This window comes from Canis lupus, chromosome 38 (genome assembly GCF_003254725.2).
Source record: "Canis lupus dingo isolate Sandy chromosome 38, ASM325472v2, whole genome shotgun sequence".
Taxonomy (NCBI): domain Eukaryota; kingdom Metazoa; phylum Chordata; class Mammalia; order Carnivora; family Canidae; genus Canis; species Canis lupus.
Genome location: NC_064280.1, coordinates 18,399,630 through 18,424,425, shown reverse-complemented (window position 1 = coordinate 18,424,425; position 24,796 = coordinate 18,399,630). Strand labels below are relative to the sequence as shown.

The following is a 24,796-nucleotide window of genomic DNA, read 5'->3' as shown; positions in this document are numbered from 1 at the left end:
ATTTTCCATTTCTTCTCTTCTTTTCTTTAGATTCATCTGTCCATATGACTTTATAGATCCTTAGTCTCCGGGAATGCCATCCTCAGAAACTGCAAGGCAGTAGCAGGTCTTGCAGGTGGATCTTCATGAGCATTAAATGCATTGGGAGGCAGGAGAGTAGGAGGGGGGGGTAGTGAGCTCCACACCTGTCACAGCGATCGGGGGCATTCGTGCATTACCCTGAGGCAGAGACGGGGGCAAAGTCATTGTACCCCAAGACCGCTGTCCCTTAGTGGCTCAGGCAATGGTCTCAGTGGGAATTCTATAGTTTCCACATGCACCTCTCTCTTAGGGTGCACACCCTCTGGAAGATCCCTTCACCCATCAGTGGGTTTGATCAGTGGTTTTTCCCCTAACTCCTTCTTACCTCCCTGGCCTCACGTTCTCTATGCCCCCCCACCTCTCTCATTGCCTCCTGGTACATCTCTGCCTCCTGAACACTTCAGCACAGACTCAGGCTTCCTCTTCTTATTACTTTCAGAAAATTCTGTAGGTGGAAAGAAATTTAATCGGTAATAATAAGGCTTTCTATTTTTAGAGCTCCTGCCTTCTGAGCAACCCGAAGAATGCCACAGTTATAACAGACTCAGTGAAAGGGTTGAAAGGGTCTTCCAAAGGTCTTCACGGAAAGTCCCCTGCCAAGAGGCAAACCTTCCAAAACTCACGTTGGACAGGCGCTAGCCTCCTTTACTCTGACACAGGATGTCAAACTCAGTTCTGCGCCTCGGAGTCTCAACCTCAGAACCCATCCCCACCCCTAGCCAAGAACCCTTCTTTCCAGAATAGTCGAAATAGACTCCAAATGTCCTCCCTAGCCCCTGCTGTCTTGTCCAGCCAACGTCTACACCACCTGATACAGTGATCTTTCTTTTTTTTTTTTTTTTTTTTTTTTTTTTTTTTTTAAATTTTTTTTTTTATTTATTTATGATAGTCACACACAGAGAGAGAGAGAGAGAGAGAGGCAGAGACATAGGCAGAGGGAGAAGCAGGCCCCATGCACCGGGAGCCTGACGTGGGATTCGATCCCGGGTCTCCAGGATCGCGCCCTGGGCTAAAGGCAGGCGCTAAACCGCTGCACCACCCAGGGATCCCTACAGTGATCTTTCTAAAATACAGCTCTGATTGTCTTTGGAGTGCGAGATCAGATGTGCAGTGTTATAGGAAGACAGGATTAGGTGAAGTGTCACAAGCTGGGCCTCAGAAGATTGTAGGAGGTCACCAAAAAGAGTGAGGGGAAAGAGAAGAGTCAGGCAAAGGACAACGCCAACGCAGAGGCTGAGAATCAGCAGGTGCATGGACATTTGAGGCACAGTGGGTGATGCAGAGTGGCCTGAGTGGGGAAGGAAGCAGAGACGAGCTACCAGATTGAGAGCCAGGACTTTTTCTAGACGGCAGTAGGTTACCGGGTGGTGGGCATTACGGCAAAGGCCTTGGGCAGAGTTGAGTTGAAAGGCCCTGATCCCAAGAAGAGAGGAGGAGACAAGTATCAGGGAAGATGGAGTTAAAGGAAAGCACATCCCAGCACCATCTCACCCCTCACCAGGGCTCCAAATTCCTTAAACCATCCATCCCAGCCCCCACCACACACACATGTATCAGCACACATCTTCCCTTCTGGAGTGCAAATAATCCTAGTGACCTGTTGTACAGAGGGTCTCAGATTTGGAGTCAAAGCCTGGTTTCACGTCTATCACCCAGTGTTGGCCCTCACCACACAGACTCACCTTTTGCACTAAAATGCAACAGACACACCTTCTCCCAGGAGTGGATGGGAAATAATGTATGTGGAATACTTAGGACACATGGACAATGCTCAGGCAATGCAGTTTTACTATACATTTTGCTGTTTTCTCTGTGATCCTCTCTATGTTCCCCCAAGAGCATCCGGGAGTTCTGTGTCCCCAGACATTAGGCAGGTGTGTGTAAGCTCTAGCTAATGGCACGTCTACCTGTCGGTGAGGGCTTTCCTGGATTCTCTGGCCGGAGTTAGACAAGGCCGACACTCTCAGAGCGGATGAATGGGGACCGTCGTGTGTGTGTGTGTGTGTGTGTGTGTGTGTGTGTGTGGACCTGGACTTCTGTGTGTGTCAGTTGTGCAGAGGGTAAAGGGGGGAGAGAGGAATCAAAAAACAAAACAAAAAAAAGACGAATGAATGCAAGAGGTAGAGCTAGGCCCAGCAAGAACGGGGTTAAAGCAGATGAGCAGATGAGCAGCAGAGGTCCAATGGGACCAAGGGGTCCAAGGGTCCCCTTGCTCAGTCCTCGCTGACAGTAGCGGTGGGTGCCTGGGTGGAGGGTGGGCACCGCAGACTGCTGTACCTCCTTGGCGCACGATCCCACTCAGGCCACTCAGGCCAGGGGGCAGTTCTCCCACTGACTGATGCGCTACCTCTGAGCTGGAGAGAGTCTCTGGGGTTGGGCTGGGGGTCAGAGGGCAGGGAATGGGTAACTCCACCAACAGTCTCCAGCGCTTCTTCTGAGGACAGGCTCTGTGACCGCATGTTTTTCCGTGACATCACTGTCCGTGACCTTTGGGGGCCAGCAGGGTGGAGTCCGAGGGGATGGGGACAGGCCATGATTCTTCGGTGGTCACAAAGGTTGGGATTGTGAGCCGCCTGGAGCTAGAGAGCGGCCTCAATGGGCACAATGTTTCTCACTGGACTGGGACTGGCTTCCCTGCCCTGGGATATTGCAAGACTATAGTGGACCTGTTGTCTTTGCTCCTTCTCTATATTAAAAAGCACATTGTTGAGCACAGAGGCTGTGTGTGTGTGTGCGTGTGTGCGCGCGGGCACACACGCACACACACACAGAAGTGTAAAGAGTCGCAGAAAATTGCATTTTGCTTTTAGAACAAATGATGATGATGTGAAGTGGAAAACTTGCAGCCCAGCCAGCAGAGAGAATTGTGTTTTTGCTTCTCGGAAGCCTCGGGAAGAAGAGGAGGAAGGAGGAGGATGGGCAGGGGAGGGCGGGGGAGACTTTGCTGATGTTTCCAGAACACCAAATAGCAGGGGAGAGATCAATCTGCCCAATGAGTCCAAAACTGATTACACCCAACACAGCTAACCGCCCTGTGTTCACTTAAAGTAATAGCCTTGAACACTCGACAGAGATAACTCAGCGACCCTATTGATTTGGGATTGCAGTCACCTCCCCCCAACATACTACACACATGAACACTATTACAGACCCGTACGTAGTATTTTTGGTTTGCTTTGCTGCTTTTCAAACACTAATGTAATTGGCATGACCTGCACCACCAGCTTGGAAAATAAAGCCATACCTGTATTTTACATGTGCATTAATCACTCAGCGACAACCCCCTCCCCCCCCTGCCCCGCACTCACCACCCAGATTGAAGGATGACCAGCGGCCTCTCTTCTGGGACCTCCTCTCCGCAAAACTCAAGCCTCAGGTGCTGGCTCAGCCCAATGTGTTAGTGTAAAGAAATAATTGAGTGATCCTATCAGCTCACCAACACCCCCCTCCCCACCCCCAGCGCCCTGCTGTTGTCACTTGTACCCACGCCACATGGTGCTGCTGTGCTGAAGTCACGTCTCCTCTTGCAGACTGATGTCACCGAGAGGTGCCTGGCTCACCCAGACCCTACTCGGGCAGCAGAGCCTCCTGAGGGCGGACAAATCTGTAGACACCCACTGTCCCAAAGCCACGTCCTCCAAAGCAGGATTGGAAAGAGGCTTCCAGGGAAGCCAGAAGCATGGCTGTGTGAAGATGTCCCCCTGGAGACCCCTGATCCTGTCTCCTGAGAACAGCCAGGGTCCTTAGACCCATCACAAGCAACCTCAACCGTTGACTCGCAACAGCTCAACAGGGGTTGGAAGCACCTCGGACATCATCCAACCCCCTTTGTTGAGGAATATGAGGCCTGGCAAGCTTAGGTGGCTTCGCAGCATCACTTGGCTGCCCAGGGAATGTATTTTTGTGGAGTTGCGCTTAGTTTCACTCCCTGGAAGGCCTCAGAAGGCATCTAACCCTGTCCCCTCAGTCACCTGTCCTCCCTCTCCACCAATGTCACACCTGTGCCAATGCCTGGCCGGCTGGGTCGGGCCAGGGGGCCCCACTGGGTGTCCGTGCAGAAGTCCCTTGTGTGCCTCTTCCCACCTCCTGGGAAGCCCCTCAGTCCTGAGCAAGCCGGGGAAGTGGGCCCCCCGGACTCTGCCCCATGATGGGCCCTTCCTTGCCCTGCATCCCTGCCTTCTCAAACTGTCCCTATCAATGGCCCCTTCCCACCCATTCAAACCTTTCTGAGATTAAGGGGAAAAAAGAAGTGCTTTGTTCCAACATTTCTCTCTCCACCCTCCTCACGCTCCCCCTCCGCTCCCCCTCTGCTTTTCCCTCTCTCTGTCCTTCATTTCTCTTCTCTCATCTCAAAAAAAAAAAAAAAAAAAAGTTTGAGTGAACACTCCCTCTCCCCAAGCACACATTCATGTCGATCTTCCTGGTGCACGTGTGAGGTGACAAAGTCACAGCCTCCACAGCGTCCTCGGCAGGCCCTGGCCGTGCACCAGCCACCTGGGAAATGCCTGGCAGTCCCCGGGAGGGAGGGGCAGGCACCGGGAGGATGGCAAAGCCAGGCTGCTATCCCCAGAAACACTGAGGCTCAGCAGCTCTCTGGGTGGTCGGGAGGGGAGCAGGCTAGACCTGTCTGTGGCCTGGAGGATTCTGGGCAGCAACTGCCCAGGCAGAGGACACTCCCAAAGCAGCTCAGCAGGTCACCATTCCCATTCAGTTTCATGGGGGAAAAATCGGAGAGGAAGACAAACCATGAGAGACTCTTACCTCTGGGAACAAACTGGAGGTCATTGGAGGGGACGGGGATGGGGATGGAGTCACTGGGGGATGGACAATAAGGAGGGCATGTGATGTGATGAGCACTGGGTGCTATACCATATGTTGGCAAATTGAAATTAAATTTAAAATGAAATAAAGTAAGATAAGATAAAATAAAAAAAATTAAAAGGCCACCAGTACTTGTCCTTCCCTGCCCCCCACTGGTCCATCTCCTCCTGAAGGAAAGGCTTTTGTGGTGACTGGGAGCCTCTTTGACGTGTGCAGGAGCTTCCCAACACTGAGAACACATGCCCTTTACTGGGGAAGAAAAAGAAAAAGGGAACTGAGACATCCCGACGCCCTCCTAAGGGCCAGGCGTTGTTCTAGGAGTTGGCCATACGACAGTGAGTAAGACTAACGTGTTCCCTGCCCTCGTGGGGCTCACATTCTCGACGGGAATCAACACCCATGTACACCAATATAATAATTCCAGATTGTAGGATGGGCCGGAAAGGATGGACAAGGTGCTACAGTCATGACAACGCCAGGGACTCCCTTAGGGTTGGGGGAATGTGTCTCTTGGAAGGTGACATCTAGGCCGAGACCTGAACCCGGGGCTGGCAGACAGGCCTGGAGATGGAGTTCGAAGCCATGCTCACTACGGCGCTGCACTGGCTGTGCTGCTGTCATCCACAGTTTCCACGCGGGGACGCTGAGGCCCCGAGAGATGGAGTAACATGCCCAGTGGCAGGGTGCAAACCGCTGTGACTGACTGACCCCAGAGCCACACTTTCCCTGTTTCGTCCCTTCCCTGAGGGGTACTTGTGCCTCCATTCCGAATCATAAAAAGCACCTGGGAAGCCTTGGAATCCGAGGCAGATTCTCCGTGATCCTTCGAGATCAAGGTCCTGTCCTGGTGACGTGTAAGGGCTGAGCACCTGTTACCTGCCCAAGGGAGGTCGGGACTGCTCTCTGCTCTCGAGGTTCTTGGAAGACAAGCCAGGGCTCAGCTCAGGGCCCAGGATGGAGAGGCCCGGCCAGGCACACAGGAGGGGGCTCGGGCACAAAGTCGCCTCTTCCGGAGGAGACCTAGCGGCTGCAGGAGGCTGCCTGGCAAAGTGCCAGGATCTCCATGACCTGCCACGACAGGAGAAAGCAGAAGCACGGATCCAAGACTCTGCCTCGGTCCCTAAGTTGACATTTCCTGAGTGTTTAACTCATGGGTCCTGAGTACCGGATGAGGCACTGTGAGGACATTCACGGAGCACAAACCCATGACCACAACCCCGCAGGACCCGAAAACCTCCCTGCAGGGAAGCACTCAAGTCCATGAAACACCTGGAGAGCACTTGCACCCAGCCACCGGGCAGCACATGGAAAGGCACGTGGCGCAGGCAGGTAAGGCTGCGAGGGGGGGCTCCCGGGAGGAGGCCGACCAGATGGATGTCAGATTTGTCTTGGTTTATTTTACATGAACAAACATTTATTTAGTAGAATGAACAATAGATGAAAATTATAAGATATTTTAGGACACATGAGCTAAATTTACTTGAAAGATCAAAGGTAATTTTTAATGGGAAAAGTTGCATTTAAGTTGGAACTAGAGAGATAAGGAAAAGGATGGCAAAACAAAGTGAACTTTCCCCTGACATGGATAGCATATGAATAGACACAACAATGAAAAGAAAATACAAGTAAAGTCTTCCTTTTGAGGATTACATAAATAATTGATGAATTACTTATGGTTTCACTAACAAATACTTTTAACCGTCCATCTGTTGTGATCTTATGATTCTGTAGATTCTCTAAAATAAATAAAGTCCCATTCCTTGTATTTCCCCGCTTTTTTGAAATGTATGCTTTTTCTGAAATCTAGTGTATTATATATTTTTACTTTTTAATATTCATGTTTATTATTATTATTTATAGCCACATATTCCTGACCTTAAAAATAAATGATACGTTTAAAAAGAAAAACATTTTTTCATTGATCCCAATTGACTAGAATCAGCAGTTCTATTTGCTAATTTTGTTATCAACAAGGTCATTACTGGCATTTTGGTTTGAAAGGGTGGGGCAGGAGGGGAGAGAGCCGTGCTGGCAGGGAGATGGTCATGGATGTGCCACTTGCCCAGAGGAAGGCCGAGTGGAGGACAGAGAGTGAGAGCGCAGGCCCGGAACCCGGGAGGCCGGGAGCCCTCAGGCCAGGGAAGAGTGACTCATGGAAGGTTCTTGAGCAAAGCCCTCATAGGACAGCAGCAATGCATCCGAAATTGTAATAGTCATTCGTCTCTTGCGTGCGACATTTTGCAATATTCAGATGGTTCCGTGTACATTATTTCATTCGATGCTCCCAACCACCCAGCGAGGGACAAAGTGATCACTGCCTTCTGCGGCTGAGGAAATGCACGAGAGACGTTTAAACGACTTGCCACTGGTCACACATCTAAGGGAAAGAGCTGAAACTGGAGCCCGTCCCCTGACCCGGGGAAGGCGGGGATGGGGGGCACAGTACCAAGGGAAGGGCTTGGCTTGTGAAACCAGACAGACCTGAATTCGATGCCAGTTCCGCCAATTACCAGTAAGCTGTGCAGCCTGGGACAGATGATCAACCTCCCTGAGCCTCAGTTTTCTCATTTTTTACAATAAGAATCATCACAGTGTAGACACAGATGTGCTGTGAGGTGGACAATAACCATGGCCCCTGGCACAGCACGGATGTCCCCACCCAGGTCCTGAACAAACAAAGTTAGTAACCCAACTGCCCTCTACCCTTCGGGGGGAACAGTGAAGCTCTGCAGGCAGGTGGGTCCACCCTCATGACCAAGCCACATGGGCCCCACTTTCCACAAGGCTGAGGCCCCAGATGAGCAGTACATGTGCATCTTGGTGGTGGGTGGAGGGGGTGGCTGGACCACAGATTTGAGAAGCCATATAGCACACTTCCCCTCTTTCTTGACTAGGGCAGGCCTGGATTTTTTTTTTTTAAAACAAACAGGATTTGAGATAACAGCCCACACAAATGACTTCTTAGAAATCTCACCCTTGACTTATCATTTGGAATAAAAGCAATTTTTCATTCTGGCAAAGCTCTTTATTCTTTTTGGAACATTTTCATATACATTATTTCACTTGATCCTCACAACACTGAAAGGGAGACAGGCAGGCTTTACTGTTCCCTCTGAACAGAGGAAAAATCCACCGCTTAGGGGTGGGGGCGGGGGGCCCAGAGCTCTCCACTCCCTGCCCGCCCTCCCCTCCCTTTGTGCGTGCACTCAAGAGTCCACATCCACCCATTGAGGAGCTCCGCTCTGACGCCTGAAATCCTCCCCCTCCCATTCAGCTCCTGAATCATCAGAGATGCTCACGTGAGGCTCTTACAACCGGGGGGCATGATGGAGCAGTTTTGAAAAGAGACAGCTGCCTTGGACACATCCTGCAAGGGCGCTAAACTGTACCCTGCAATGGGGAGTGGGGGTGGGGGGTGTCCCAAACCCACCACCCTGCCCAGGGGCCCTTCCTTACAGCTCCACCCAGAAAAGCAGAAGACTCATTTGGAGTCAGCTCACCTGAGGCTTGAGCCTTCAACTTCAGCTCGAGAATTTCCGTAGGCCAGTCTACTCCTGAAGCCTGACCTGGCAATCCTAAAGAGAAGCTAGGACTGCCACCCCAGGCTGCAGATTGGCTCCTGGGTACAGGAGACCTTCCCCCCACCCCACCCCCAGCAGCAGAGAGCGGCTAAGGATGAGAGCAACAGCACAAATACTTACCACCAACCACGGTGTGTTCTAGGCACATAGGATACCTCCAGAAACACAACCGACAAAGCCCCCTGCCTTCCTTTGACCTATATTCTAGTGAGGGGAGACGGAGAAGCAAAAATGAGCAAAATCAATCAATAAATGAAGAAGCAGGGGAGGTGCTATGTGGTAGGTGAGGGAAGAGTGTCACAGGGTAAAGCGGATGGAGCACGCTGGGGGAAAGACAGGGAGGCACGCAGGTTACTATTTTAAATAAGATTGTCATAAGCTTTGTTGAGAAGATGACATTCGAGCAAAGAGTCGAAGGAATATGGCTATCTGGAGAAAAGGCTTTCCAAGCAGAGGGGACGGCCAGAGCAAAGGCCCTTGGGAACAGGGAGGAGGCCAGCGTAGCTGGAGCAGAGGACATGAGGGGGAGAAGAGGAAGAGATGAAGTCAGAGAGGGAAGGGGGCCAGGTCCTATGGTCACAGAGGGTTTGACAGGACATTGTAAGGAATCTAACTTTTACTCTGAGTAAAATGGGGGCACTGGGAGGCTTTGAAGCAGAGGCCTGAAATGACCTAACTCTTAGCAGTATCACTCCAGCTGCTCTATTGGGGACGGAAGGTATGGGAGGGCGCAAGAGGGACAGCTGGAACACCACCTAGGAGGCCGCTGCAGAAATCCAGGTGAGAGATAATGGAGTTTCAAAACCAGGGGCAGCAGTGCAGATGGTAAGAAGTGGTCAGCACCTGCCATATGGGAAAGGTAGAGCCAACATGACTCGCCAAGAGGTTGGGTGGAGGGATAGAGCAGTGAGAAGAAGAGGAGGTGAGGCAACTCACGGGGTCTGGGCCTGAGCGGTGCCATCAACCAAGAGGGGCAGGACTGCAGAGGAGCAGGTGGGTGTGGGAGGCGAGGGGTTCTGGGTTGGATGCCCACTGGATGTCCAATGGAGATGTCAAGGTAGCATGAGATTCGAGGCAGCTGCTGTGTCCTTGCTGATGACTGCTTGGACCCAGGAGCAGCATAGACATCCACAGCCCAGCCCCCCGAGGAGGGCTTATCCACCAGGCCCACGCTGTCATCACTGGGTACCCAGCTTTCCAGGCCTTGCCCCGTGGACCACTCTCTATCCACGAGGCAGCTCTGAAGGCTCGAAGGCCCACGGCACAAAAAAGCATCTTCAGACCAAAGCTAATGGTGTCCGGGAAGTCAGCATGCTGTCCTTCTGTCCAGAACAGCTCTGTCAAATAGAACTTTCTGCAGGGATGGACACGTTCTGTAGCTTCCCGGTCCAGCGTGGTAACCACTTGCCAGGTGTGGCTTTTGAGCACCTGAAACGTGACCAGAACAACTGAGAAACTAAGTTTGTCATTTTGTTCAGTTTTAAGTAATTTTTTTAAAGATTTTATTTATTTATTCATGAGAGACACAGAGAGAAGCAGAGACACAGGCAGAGGGAGAAGCAGGCTCCATGCAGGGAGCCCAACCTGGGACTCCATCCTGGATCTCCAGGATCAGGCCCTGGGCTGAGGGCGGCACTAAACCGCTGAGCCACCTCGGCTGCCCCAATTTTAAGTAATTTAAATCCAAACAGCTCCTGTGGCTAATGGCTACTATATGGGACACCACAGCGCTAGGTGGCCCTTACCACTCCAATCCATCAAGCAGAACTGTGCTCATCCTTCAAGGCCTCATTCCAAGGTCTCTAACCTTCTTTCCGTTCATGCAAAGAGGGAGACCCCTCTTCCATCCTCCCACAGTGTTTCGTACCTATTTCTCGTATCTCAGCATACAGGAATGACTTGGTTGCATTCCTGCTCCCCCGGCAGGCCGTGAGCTTCTTGCAGGCAGGCATTGTGATGTTCTCGTCTCTGTAGCACCTGGTCCTGGCAAAACGTCTGGCTCAGTAGGTGCTGAACAAGTCACTGTTGAATGCGTAGATGGGTGAACAAGGACAAGGGCACGTCTCACGCTTGTGCCCAACCCTTGTTTCTTATTTCTACTAAATGGAGAGGAATGTAGGGAAGGTCAGGGATGGGAGATCAAAAGCTGTTCAGCTTTCTCAGTGCCCTCTGCTTCCTCCCATGGGGCAGTGAGGGGCAGAAATGAGATTAGGACCAGGTTCAGAGCCCACCGCCCCCATCTTATTAGAATAAGTACCTAGGACAGAATTTTTTTTAAGGTTTTATTTATCTATTCATGAGAGACAGAGAGAGAGGCGCAGAGACACAGGCAGAGGGAGAAGCAGGCCCCATGCAGAGAGCATGATGTGGGACTCGATCCTGGGTCCCCAGGATCACACCCTGGGCTGAAGGCGACGCTAAACCTCTGAGCCACCGGGGCTGCCCTAGGACAGAATTTCTAACTCGGAAGCCAAAAGAGGGGAAAATATTTCTTTAAATGGATGATCATGACAAAATTGCATTTTACCCAGACATTTATGTCTATGTAAACAAAATGATTTTCTGCTTTATAGATAGATAGATATATCTTATATATATTAATATATATTAATATATAATAAAGATTATATATATATATAAAAGATTTTCTTTATTTATTTGAGAGCCAGAGAGAGAGCACAAGCAGGGGGAGCAGCAGAGGGAGAGGGAGAAGCAGGCTCCCCGTGAAGTAGGGAACCCAACGTGGGGCTCGATCCCAGGACCCCGGGATCATGACCTGAGCTGAAGGCAGATGCTCAACCGATTGAGCCTCCCAGGGGGCCCTGTTTTATATTTTATTGTCAGGAGTCATATTTGTGGCTTGTTCTTTAAATAAGTGCCGTAGCTCTATCTATGGCTAAGCTCAGTGCATCACCGAGAGTAAGGAAGCCCCACGCCGGTAGCACACTGCAACCCCAGGTCTGGGTCACCGAGGGTGTTCCCTTAGAGCTAACTGCAGGCCTGAGCTTCTCAGAGGGTAGCCTTATTCTTGAAAGCGGCACTGCTTTCTTCAGTGTTTGGGTATTTTGTATGTGGGAGGCATTGCACTGAGGGCCCATCCTGTTCACGAGAAGCTAGTACTCTAGGTGAGCATTGCAAGAGAAGGGATCGTGCTTATAGAAGAAACATAGGGCTTGGCTATAATTGTTAGGTTGGTAAATACTTATGTTTTCATGGATCAGACCTTGACTGGCAAAGACCCAATGTCTCTAGGAAACCAAATTAAGCCTTGAGAGAGATAAGAATGGGAAGGGGGGACACAGAGGCACTTGGAAAATGAGCAATAAAATGGAGGTAGATTGGGGGGGGCTGGAGGGAGGGGGAGGGAGGGGGAGAGAAAAGGAAGGGGGAGGAGAAAGGGAGGGGGACCGAGAGGAGACAAGGGTGGAAGGGGATGGGGGGAGGGAGGAAGGATTGTGAGTTTGGGCCCAAGATGCCTCTGGCTGTGGTTATTTCTTACGTTCCAAACAGCTGGCCGAGTGTCCGGAGTTTTGGATGAGGCACCATGTAGGAGGGGTGCTGAGGGAAGCAAAGGGGGAGGCACAGAAGATGGGAACCCCCTTCAGTCCCCTTGGGGTGTGGCTCTGGCATCCAGTCTCCTGGCTTCACACAGGCCAGCCAAGAGCACAGCCTTCAATGCTCAGAAGCCATTGTATGAGGTGGTTCTAAGAGGCCCCCCTGATTCCCAGGGGTTCACCCCAGAACCCAAGGACTTCAGAGTCCTTGCTTATAAACCTGAAGAACCACACATCGAGAATCTCCTCTTAAAAAGGAGTGGTGGGGATCCCTGGGTGGTGCAGCGGTTTGGCGCCTGCCTTTGACTCAGGGCGCGATCCTGGAGACCCGGGATCAAATCCCACATCGGGCTTCCGGTGCATGGAGCCTGCTTCTCCCTCTGCCTATGTCTCTGCCTCTCTCTCTCTCTGTGTGTGTGTGACTATCATAAATAAATAAAAATTAAAAAAAATAAAAAGGAGTGGTGATCAGTTGTCAAAATGGAAGTGTTAGCTGGAGTCTTCCTCCCAGAAGAGAAAGGAAGAGCGAGGGAGCAGGGAGGATGGGCCTTGAGCATAGACTCTCATGGGGGAGCAGGATTGCAAAGCCCTCCACGGCCCTGCGATCTCAGCTCCACAGGCAGGCTCAGTGAGTGCTTGGCCTTGTGGCCTGAGCTCTGCCTCCCTGCAAATACCCATGTTGAAATCCTAACCCTAGTACCTCAGGATGGGACTGTGGAAATTCGACCTCTAAAGAGATGATGATGGGGCACCTGGGTGGCTCAGTGGGTGAAGCGTCTGCCTTTGGCTCAGGTCATGATCTTAGGGTCCTGGGATCGAGTCCCAAGTCATCAAGTTCCCTGCTTAGCAAGGTCTGCTTCTGCCTCTGCCCCACCACGCCTCACTTGTGCTTTCTCTCTAATAAATAAGTCAAAACATTAGAACAAAATAAAAATAAAGAGATGATGATGTTGACATGACAATGTTAGAGTGGCCATGATCCAATCTGACCCTCAACCTTATTAAGAAGAGGAGAGCAGTACATGCAGAGAGACCCCTGAGTGCATGTGCACAGAGGGATGGCCACAGGAGAGGGGTAGCCACAGGAGAGGGGTGGCCACAGGAGAGAGTTGGCCAGGTGAAGAGGCAGCAAGAGGTCAGCCATCTGCAAGCCCAGCAGAGAGTCCTCCAGGAAACCAACCCTGTCAGCACCTCACTCTCAGACTCCAGACTCCAGAGCTGAGAGAAAATAGATTCCTGCTGTTGGAGCCACCCAGGATATGTCACGGCAGCCCTAGCAAACCCATACAGTGGGGATAGGCGCTCATCACCCGGCCTGAGGGAGGTCCCAGGAGCGTCTCAGCTGCAGCACACGTCCCTGAGCCACTGTGCTGTGGTCCCTCCAGCAGCCCTGACCCCAGACTGACCAGTCACTGCAAGAAATTAAAGTTTGAGTCTTTCCCACACGCTAGATATTTTGCTAGGTTGCCTTCTCATCTATCACCTCACATCATCATTAATATACACCCAAGGCTTTAAGGAGTGAATGGGTTTCCGTGAGGTCACCCAACTGGAACATGCTAGACCCAAGGTGGAAGCCCGGGCCCTCTGATTCTGGAGTCATCGTTCCTTCCACCATCCTTCCAAGGGGCCCCCTGAAGTTTATAAAGACCAGGGATGTTAGGGACTGCGTGCCACACTCTCTTTCCAAAGTCCCAGAACACAGTCACCCCTAACCCTTCACTGAAGAAAGGTCAAAGTTCTGTGACATAGGGAAAGGAAGTATTTATTGAGTCCTAATTCTATTTATACTGGACTTTCTAAGCCAAACCCTTCTCTGACCACCCTGCCCGACTTAGTAGCTAATTAAGAGTCATTTACAACCCCAAAGATATTACTGAGGAACAGTTCAAGAAAATATTACAGTTGACCCTTGTGCAGTATAGGGGTTAGGGGAGCTGACTCCCCACCCTCGATCTGCCCACACAGTTGAAAATCTACATATAAGTTCTGATTCCCCAGAAACATAACCACTAAGAGCCTACTATTGACTGGAAGCCTTACCAATCATATCAACAGTCAATTAATATGTATTTTGGATGTTACATGTATTCAACACTGTATTCTGACAATAAAGCCAGAAAAGAGAAAATGTAATTAAGAAAACCATAAGGGAAAATACAGTACTGGGCTATATTTCCCAAAACAAATCCACATATTTAGTGGATGTACACAGTTCAAACCCATGTTGTTCAACAGTCAGCTGTATGACTTTCTGGACACTAGGCTACTTTTTTCTCCTCGGCCGAGCCTGCCAAGCCCAACTCTGTCTGGAGCTGCTCGTCAATATCTATTTTTAATGGGATATATTTATAATTGGATGTATTTATAACCTCTTCCTCACGGGCACTTGTTTTCCTTCTGGAATCACAGAGGCATTTTCACAGATTGGCTTTGACAGCAAAGAAGGGACTAGAAACAGGTCCCGAGTGCTCCAAGACACCTGCTGCACTTAGTGAAGAAAGGTGCTTCACCACTGGTGCCGGCACCTACTTCTACAAGAGACAGATGGCTCCTGGGAGGGACGGAGGGCTTCGGCTGAAAGGCTCAGTCAGTGCCGATAGAAACCGTCGGTGGCCATCCCTGGGGCTGAATCCTGCTTGCCAAATCCTCCTCGGGTCTCTGTTGCATGCTAAGCACAGATGACCTGTTCAGATCCAGTGTTCTTAGCAAAATCACACAATTATCCAAATTGGGAGACATCTCAGAGGTGGTGCGATGGATTCCCTCACCTCAGGGAGGAGGGACGTGATGATGCCCGGACAGGGAAAGCGACTTGTCCAAGGTCAAGCAATGGGTCCTCGGCAGACAGAGGACCGGGCGGTTCCCGAGTCTGAGGCCAATGGCCCCGATGTCCTGGGTAGCCATCAGAACCTCAGAGAGTATCCTGTCCAAGCTGATGCACCACACTGGGAAAACCACACGCACATCTGGAAAGGATCCATAAAAAAAAAAAAAAGTTAAATAAATAACCCAAATTGACGAGGGATGGAAAATCGATGTTTAAATTAAGTAGCAAAGATTCCAGCTGGACATAAGGAAGCACTTTTTAGCTGCCAGGGTGATAAAATATCAAAATGAGCAAATCAAAGGAAAACATGCTGAGAACTTCTCGAAAAGACAGGAGAGAAGCATCTGTCTTTGATCGCTGAAGGGTCACCTGCCCCCAGACGGGGAGCTGCAGCAAAGAATCTCTCCATCCCAGCCAGCTCTGTTAGAATCCACTTAGGTTTCCAAGTGCCTTCTGGAAGCCTCTGGCCAAGCAAGCTGCTGTTGCTGAGTTCTGCATCACTGATCCCATCATTTGTTTGAAATTTCCTCTGAAGACCACTTCTTCACCCTCTTGGGTTTTTTTTTTTTTTTTTAATTTCAAAAAGCCTTCATATTAAACGTCTTTGTGAGGGGCCAGAGCAGAATCTGGAATGCCTGAATCTCAAGCTTTGGGATTTTTTTTTTCCAGAAGTGACATGCTGAGGGATTAGAGTCTTGGCAATAACTACAGGTCCAGGCAAGCAAAAGGTCAAGTGCAGGGCGAAGTTGGTTGACAGACACCATAGATCTCGACAGGCAGGGTCCTGGAGATCAAAGCGACATTATCAAGCACAGCTGAACTCTGACCTTAGCGCAAAAAGGCCATTTGCTTTCTATCCTTTTTTTACATAATCTAAATATAGGTCACCTGAAGTTCAGGAGACACGTCAGAAGCAAATGAGGTCAGAGGCTTGACAACAGCAGGGTGGGAGATGCTAGGATGACCTCGGGAAGGGGCAGCCACCATTCCTGGCTCCTTGGGAGTCCCACTCCTGTGGGACCGCATCAACACCCCAAAGGACCCTGGGTACATGCAGAAAGAAAATTTGTGGCATTCAAGGGGCATCCACCCACAATGATGAGATACCCTTGTGTCTTCGGGAACTGAGAAGACCCCAAACTTCCAGGTTATAAAGGGGGTCCTTCCTTTTGTCTTTCCTCTCTCTTCAAAAGGTACCTCTGTGATGTCCCTAAATAGATCTCATCAACACATCCATCCTCTCCCATGCTCCTCCTTCTGGGACCCAGTTCAGTCTCGGGTTCTCACTGAGATCCCCCCACTGGTACACCTGTCTCCCTTGGTGCTGCTCCCCATTGGCAAACACTAGCACTGGCCAACCAGCCTGCAACTTGAAATGATAACCGTTGGTCTATTCTGGATGAATCTCCATAGCCATCAACCTTACGAGCGATAGACCCTCACATCTCAGCAAACGGTCACTTGCTCAAAGTTGGGACGGAAGGCACGTACATTATGACAAGGGCCCCGGGAAGCACAATAACCTCACGGGCTTCCACGTGTTCTCAGACACGTGCCTCGTTCTGGGCTTTGGCTTTGCTTTTGGTGTTCAAAGATTTCGGCCAAAGTCCCACACACACCACCACCACCGCCAAAGATGTTGAGGGGCTCACAGGAAACAAGTCCCTGTTCTGAGGAATCATGAAGTGAAGCCATTTGACTGGACTCTAGGACTCGTCCTGAAATCCCAACATCCTGCCGATGTCACCTTGTTTTGAGTCCAAAGAGAGCAGATCGTGTAGATCTGATTTTTCTTACCGTTGCAGCCTGTGCTGAGTTGGGATCCTGCTTACGTTTGCACCAGAAAGACTTTAAGAAAAAAAACTACTGGTGCTCCCTCCTTCCCCCCCCACCTCATCCCAGTAGAGAAGTCTTTCTAGATGAGGGTCGTGTGTACAGGCGAGCACATGTGTGCACACAGCACGCAAGTCACAAATATGCAGGCTAGTGTGGGGCAAGTTGTCAAATCCTTCTTTTGAAGATGACTGAGCCATTTTCAAGAGATTTCTCAGACAACCCCACAAAACTCCAGATAAACAATGTCGTGCTCACTTGAATCGCCATGAAGCCACGGGCTCCTTGAGGGCAAAGGTTCTATCGTGATCCGGGGGTCCCTGCCACCTAGCCCTGTAGTCCTCCAACAAATGTGTTTGTGAATGAATTCAAATCACTCCCTTCTTCTGGAAACCATCTCTAGCCACAAGGAAGGGCCTCCTTTCCTGAATTTCTCTAGCAGCATCTCTCACCCGTCCACCCCACCGCCAGTGCCCAAGTCACATCCTGACACCTAGGAAAACGACAGCAGAAATTTCCAGAGCTACAGTGGAGTGCTACATGGCCAGTCCGTGTCAAAGCCGACTTCCTCTTCAGCACTGCCACTCCACACCAAGTTGCTTTCCCTTGTTGTGGTGTTACCATGAATTAAAAGCATAAAGCAAACTCTAAGTTTACAAAGCATCTTTAAGAAATGGATTTTATTTTAGAGGAAGTGGTGATCTAATCACCACCACATCCATGACCCTCTGACGGGTGTGAAGGTCTACTGTTTGGGGCCACCTGAGTCAAACATGGGCTCCTTTGGGGCTTCTCCATTGCTGCTCTAGCTCCTGTCGCAAGAAGCCACGCTCTGATATCCTAGAACAGGGCCTAGCAGTTGGTAGCCATTAACTATTTCTCCATTTCCAAGGAATGAGTAAATGTGTAGATGAATGAACGATGTGCTGACATTTTCTGTGCTGCTGCTAGAAGCTCCAGCCCTGGTGAGCTGGGGAGTCAGTGTCCCATGAGACGAGCCAGTGGTTCTGGAACTACTGGAATACCAGCTTTCCACGCCGGACGTAGGGCCTACCCGCCACCTCCTTTTTGTGTACCCAGTTTCGAGATGTAGACCCTGTCACTGTACCTCCTCAACCCCAGGCTCAGGTGTGAATGACTTAGTACTCTTGGCTGCATGAGACAGGAACTCAACTGGAATTTTCTTACACAGGAAGGGTCCCCGTGTGAAGCCATGTCCTTCTCAAGTTGCTCACGGCTTCTGTCACATGCCCTCCCGACACCGCTAGCCGGCCTGGCCCCTCCAGCCTGGGGATGCCCATGGCTCCCCCTGTTACTAGCCAGTCCTACGAGCTGGACCTTTCCTTGTCAGGTTCCCTAAATCCTACCTGTATCATGATAAATAGTCCCTGTTTTTTTTTTTAAGATTTAATTTATTTATTCATGAGAGACACAGAGAGAGAGAGGCAGAGACACAGGCAGAGGGAGAAGCAGGCTCCATGCAGGGAGCCCGATGCAGGACTCAATCCCAGGACTCCAGGATCATGCCCTGGGCTGAAGGTAGGTACTAAACCGCTGAGCCACCCAGGTATCCCAACAGTCCCCAGTTATTAAATCCTACTCAGATATCCAGTGCGGGGTGCCATCTCTTTCCTGATGGGACCCAGACCCATATATCCACCCTGGTCTCCTTTCTGACCCAGAATAATCAAACAGAAAGTTCCCAGGAGGTCTTTCCTTGCATATAGTAGTTGTTCAATAAATATAAGATTAAAACATAAAATCATGTCAATAATATAACTAACCTCCATCTTTTCCAGTTACAAGTACCTAGATGATTTCCCCTAACCTCAAACGTTAGGGTTACACTATGCAAGATTTTAATAAATAAGACTCTCATTGCAAGTTGCTAAGTTATCTATTTCTTACTAGAACCATCGTTCTGCACCTTGGCTACATAACAGAAAAGCCTCATGCTTGAACACTTTTATACTAAGCCCTGGGCCCATCCCCCCAGTCCTGATTTAATTAGTCTGGAGTGGATCCCAGACACTGGCAATTTTTTAAAGCTTCCCAAGTGGTTCTAAAGGGCATCTAGGGTTGCAAATCACCTTTCTTGGCAGGACCCACCTTCTCCTTCCCACGGGTGATAAATCTCTGCTCTAGCCATAATGAGGTTGCAAAGGTGAAGAAAAAAACTACAGACAATTGGAGGAAAAGATACTAAGGGAAGTATTTCAAAAATATTTTTCCTCTTAAACATAAATTTATTGAATAAATAAAATGAATGAAATGGCTATAGCACTGAGGTCACAGTGAAAAACCCAGAGCTCAAAGCCTTGTTTTAGGATCAACCCAGGCTTCACACTTGAGTCAGTGAGGAGATTCAGAAGTGTTTGCACTCTTGTCCCACCCCAGACCAACTGTATCAGAATCTCTTAGGTGGGGTCCAGGTGAGAGGTTTTTTTTTTTTAATCTCCCAGAAGAGTCTAATATGGCCCAACCTAAAGACCATTAGTCTAGATGAGGTGATTTCTTTAAATACCTTAAAAATTACATCATAGATTTTTCCTTTTTTAAAAAAGATTTTATTTCTTTAGAGAGAGAGAAGGTGCAAGCAGGGGGAAGGGCAGAGGAGGAGGGAGAGAGTGAATCTCGAGCAGACTCCACACTGAGCGTGGAGTCCAACATGGGGTTCCATCTCACAACACTAAGATCATGACCGGAGCCTAAATCAAGAGTCAGACACTCAACAGACTGAGCCACAGAGATGCCCTGATTTGTCCATTCTTTTAACACAAGAAGAAATACCAATTTTTTTCATAGAACATCTTGAAATCTTGTTTATAAGTGCTTAAGTGGTAAGTCTAGCTAAGAGTTTTAGTTGCACTGGGGCCAATACAGTGGGCTGAACATAAAACAGTAAGTTTACATGGCTGGCTGTCATTCAGTTGGTAACCAGATGTCTGTAGGTTAATGCTGGCACAGGTGTGTGGATGTGCCCTCAGCCAAAACACCATAGCTCTCCTGGACACATGGTCCCCAGATGAAGCAAGTTCTGTGAAACATTTCTCTGGGAGATATATGTATCACCAGCTAGAGGTTCACAGAGAGTGTTTCCCCAAAACAAGGTGAATCAAAGGAGTGTGCAAGGTTCCTGGAGGAGAAACAGACGGCCAGCCTGTCAGGCCAGCAATAGAGAAGCCACAAAGGAGCCCACGTTCAGCTCAGCTGACCCCAGACAATAAACTCACACCAGTCAGAGGCTCCTGAAGAAAAGCATTGGTGCAGTGGTGATTAAATCACTGTTTGCCTTAAAAGGAAATCCATTTCTTAAAGGTACTTGGTAAACCTACATTTTGAAGTGTGCTTTTAATTTATGGCAAAAGTACAAAAAAAAAAAAAAAAAGAAGCGATCTAATGTGGCACAAGGGGGCTAAATGAGAGTCTGGTCTGGACACCTAATTTCTTCATGTCAGATTCGACTAGTTTGGTGCTTCTCAACCCTGACTGCACAGCAGAATGCCTAGAAAGGGTGTTAAAACATGTGGATGGGTGGTGAGGGGGGCAGGCATTCTGATTTAATTTGCCTGGAATGCTGCCCAGGCATCCGTATTTCTATAATATCCCCAAGGGAGTCCAGTGTTAGGACCAAGTTGAGAAGCCCAGCAGCCGCTGTCCCTGGCATCCCCTTGGGCTTGAGAGACCTACCTCCTGGGAGTGCAGGAGCAATTAGAGGAGGAAAGTAATCGATGATTGATACATCCCAGGATCCCACTCAAAGCTAACTACTTTGCCTCATAAGAAGGTTATTCTTTCTTTTCTTTTCTTTTCTTTCTTTCTTTCTTTCTTTCTTTCTTTCTTTCTTTCTTTCTTTCTCTTTTAAGGAATGTATCTATCAATCAAGCAAAAAAATCTAAAACATCTTCAAAATAGGTTCCTCATGCTGTGCCTCCGCCATTTTTTACTGATCTGAGACAATGTTCAGCGGCCCTTCCCATAACCCAACCTCAGTGCACATAAAGAACTGCCAGGTTGGATAAGTGGTGTTTTCAATGTGTCACTAAAAGTGTTCTTGATCCCACTTCAACCCTTCCCACTGTCCTTCAGACATTTGGGCTGCGTGCCCATGTACATTTTCACAGTTGGCCTTAGAGGACTCATTCTCACTTCAGTTTGGATTTGTTGCCTGGAGGCCCCACCCAAATCCCATTTCCCATGTGCTGGCTGAACCACTAGCATGGAAAAATATAAAATACCAGAGCTGGAGTCTCTCCAGCCCATGTTATGTCAAAAGAACGGAGTCCATGTGAGCCTCACGGGGCCCCTGTCCTCCCACAGCCAGGGAGCCATCCTGGAAGCCCACAGTGGATGGCTTCAGCACTTCACTTCACACTATCTAGTGTCTGATTCCAGCTGTGGAGAACCAAAAAAAAAAATAAAATAAAATACAAGGAAGCACTCATTCAAGGCCAGATTCCAAAAGCAGAAGTTCTGAATCAAACCAAACTTCTGGACACTGGTAAACCACAAAATTGAAACCGGGATAAACGCAGTGATGTCTAGACACCGGTCAGTAAATCTCCAGGTGTGTAGACCAAATTGTTCAGTTAGTTGCTTTAACCAACTCCCTCCTCGTGGCAACAGAGACTTAGCTTCTGTGTATTAAAACTTATAAACAATTGCTTCCCCACCTGGAAGCTGAAATGACAATTGGAAAACCACATCTTGGCAAAACGTTTGATCTTTGGCTCAAGAGATCAGATTGGTTTTCGTGGTGTAGACTCTATAGCCTGGAGAACTATTTTCAAGTTGTTCCAGCTCTGCAGAATTACAGTTTCCATCAAAATTTTCTCCGTGTGGGAAAGAATGAGGACGGCCACCCAGGTCTTTATTTGGGAGCTGCCTGGAGTTTCCACTTGCCCACGGACTCCCTATTTTCGAGATAAAAAATCCTACCTCATGGGGACATTTCTTGAGTTTTCGTCATTATTCATCATTAAATTTGTCCAGAACCTTCACACCAGAAGCAGAGACAAGATGGAGACAGAATGCCTGGGAAAAGGTCAGGGACAGATTTAAACACATCTCACTAAGCAAGTCAGCCCGAGTCCCTGCTATCACGCTACTACGCCAGCTGTCACCCACTATATCCTTACTCTGGCCCCACCTGCCCTCTGCCTGGGGAAATGTCCAGAGGAACCTCCAACCCTACAGAACAATGAGCAAGCATTGCTTCCAGCATAGGCTGCCCAGGTAACTGGCGATGCAGAATGCCAGCTGGAGATTCTGAGGCCAGCAATGGGCACGAGGTCACACTCAGGGAACACAGGCTGGTGATGTCACACACTAGATTGGGATGTTGGGTGCCTGCAGACACTATGCTATCAGCACCATCCAACTCTGTAACACACAGGTGAAGACGGTAGGGGTTTGATGTAAGACTAACCTTGGTCCAGTTCCCAAGGCCTCTGTTCTGTCCAGGGAGACCTTGGGCAAGTCCTGCGACTTTCTGATACAAGACTTCTTCCTCTGTAAAATGAAGAAAGTCCACTTACTTTATAGGACGATCATGGGGATTAAGGCAGTGTGGATGTTGAAACACAAAAGGTGGTCAAGAAATTACAGTCATTTTTATTATCCTGTATAGGTGGCCAGAACAATCAAGCAGTAACCAAGCCTGTCCCCCTAACTGAAATGTTCTCGGAGCCTTAGCTTGTGTATTGACTTAATTTTTTTTCACTGAGTGATTTTTGCTCTTCAAATTATACACCAAAACAGGTGTGTGGCACAGACCAGGGGCACCAGCTCAAGCTAACATGGAAATTGCCTGGAAAACAAATGAGAGGCACAGCCTCAAATGGCACATAAGCCTGATTCATACCAGCAAGGGCAAGGTCAATGTGGCTCTACGAAGCATCCTCTCTAAGGATAGTTTAAAAGAAAACCAGTCTTATAACTTCCAGATACAAATTAAAAATGACATCAGGTTAAGGAAATGGCATATAACTGTTTTTCAGAGGTTGCCTTAGGAGTTACACTGAAATCTGGTTAGCACATCCATTCTTTTTTTAAATTATTTTTAAAGATTTTATTATTCATTTGAGAGAGAGAGAGAGCAGAAACAAGGAGGGGGCAAAGGGAGAGGGAGAAGCAGACTCCCGCTGAGCAGAGAGCCCATTGCCAGGTTGGCTCCCAGGACCCTGAGATCGTGACCTGAGCCAAAGGCAAACACTTAACAGACTGAGCCACTCAGGCAACCCCCCTCTTTTCTTTTTTTTTAAAGATTTTATTTATTATTTGAGAGAGAGAGAGAGAGAGAACATCAATTCTTAATACATGAAGGGTGGGGCACCTGGGTGGCTCGGTCGGTTAAGGACTGACTTTGGCTCAGGTCATGATCACAGGGGGCCTGGGATAGGGCTCTGCTTGGGCTCCCCACTCAGTGGGGAGCCTGATTCTCCCTCTCTTTCTCTCCCTCTCCCTTTGCTCCTTCCCTGTCATTCTTACTCTTTCTCTCAAATAAAATCTTAAAAAATAAAATCTAAAAAAAAGAGAAAAAATGGGGATAGTACCTCCGCCTTCCTTCAAGGACTGAAATGGGGCCTATAATGCACACAGGAAGTGCTCCCAGTCAAGGTTAACTGTTGCTGTCCAGGCTGCAGCTTTGTTGCCCCTTTCATCCTGTCATTCAATGCCTGAACCATACCTGTGCCAGACAGGGCCTTGAGAAGAATACTGCACAAGCCCAGTCCCTCAAAATACTCAAAGACTCCAGGGAAAGATGGACATGTAAATGTGCTCTCATACAAAGTGGCAACTTCTCTAACGGAGAGCTGGACGAAATGCTACAAGGAGCCCAGAGGAGAGCCAAGCAAGGCTTCACAGAGGACATAAGCTTTTATATGGGTTTTAAGAAATGAATAGGGATTGGTCTGGCAAAGGGAAAGGGTATGCAAGACAGAGCAAATGGCATGCATGGAAGCCTGAGTTAATCAACAGGTGTTATGCACTGAATTGTGTTCCCCCCACCAAATTCATATGTTGAAGTCCTATCTTCTGGGCACCTGGGTGGCTCCATTGTCTGTCTTCAGCTTAGGTCATGATCCTGGGGTCCTGGGATCGAGTCCCATGTAGGCTATTCCCTCTCCCTCTGCATCCCCCACCTTGTGTGTGCACACATTCTCTCCCTCTCTCTCTCTCTCTCTCTCTCCCAAATAAATATTTTTTTAAAAAGTGAAGCCCTATCTTCCATTTGATAGTATTTGGAGGCAGAACCTCCAGGAGACAATTAGGGTCAGATGAGGTCTGGATGCAGGTGGAGCCCTCATGATGGGCTTAGTGCCCTGTTAAGAAAGGAAGAGACACCAGGGTTCATCTCTCTACCACGTGAAGATGCAGCTAGAGAAGGCAGCTGTCATGGGCCAGAAAGAGAACCCTCGCCAGAAACCAAGCAGGCTGGCACCTTGATTTCAGACTTCCGGCCTCCAGAAGTATGAGAAATAAGTGTTGCTTAAACCACCCAGTCTATGGTATTTTGCTCCAGCAGCCTGAGCAGACTAATCCAAAAGGTCTGGTGGTCTTTGAGGAATGGTGGTGACCTCTGGATTATGAAAGCAGAAGTCACCCAAGGAGTATCAGAAGAAGGGTCTGGAGAGGGGTTTGACACTGGTGCTGTAGGAGGGCCAGGAAATGATGTGAATTGATTTCTATGAAAATACATCTGGTGCCAATAGGGGAAGATAGAGACCACAACTTAGAAACACGGGAGGAGAGGCCCCGGGAGTGGACCAGGGAAAGGCTGCTTGTTATTTGATGGGGAGGAGTACCCCCACCCACTTCACTACAAATAGTCTTCTATGCAATGGCTATGCGCAGAGCTTGTCAGGTGCCACCAGGACCCTGTGGCCACCTGCATCCATCTGGAGAGAAGTCCTGGGGGATGAGGAAGAGGACCTCAGTTTGCTCTTCAGTGCAGAGACTCAGCTGAAGAGAGCTATAGTGCGTAAGCACAAATCCAGGAAACAGAAGCCATTCTTCTCCCTAGTAAGAAACAGGCCTTCATCTGTGCCAGAAATTCCCAGAACATGGGCATTTTGAGGGATAAGAACAGAAGA

At 49.1% G+C, this 24,796-nt stretch overlaps 1 long non-coding RNA gene across 26 annotated transcripts in view; it reads right to left on the bottom strand.

Annotated features, from left to right (window-relative positions):
* Positions 1–7,874: 7,874 nt before the first annotated feature.
* LOC112643077 (uncharacterized) overlaps positions 7,875–24,796 on the bottom strand; it is a 68,243-nt gene continuing 51,321 nt past the window's right edge. For 8 of the 26 annotated variants that reach the window (XR_007409078.1, XR_007409085.1, XR_007409082.1 and 5 more), the window contains 5 exons: positions 22,129–22,211; positions 21,639–21,734; positions 14,809–15,006; positions 10,351–10,505; positions 7,877–9,911 (listed from right to left, as the gene is read on the bottom strand). This is a non-coding gene — a long non-coding RNA (uncharacterized LOC112643077). Of the gene's footprint in view, positions 9,912–10,350; positions 10,506–14,808; positions 15,007–20,930; positions 21,096–21,638; positions 21,735–22,128; positions 22,212–24,796 lie in introns of those variants that run through there. The other 18 variants (XR_007409084.1, XR_007409098.1, XR_007409086.1 and 15 more) reach the window with 16 other exon arrangements.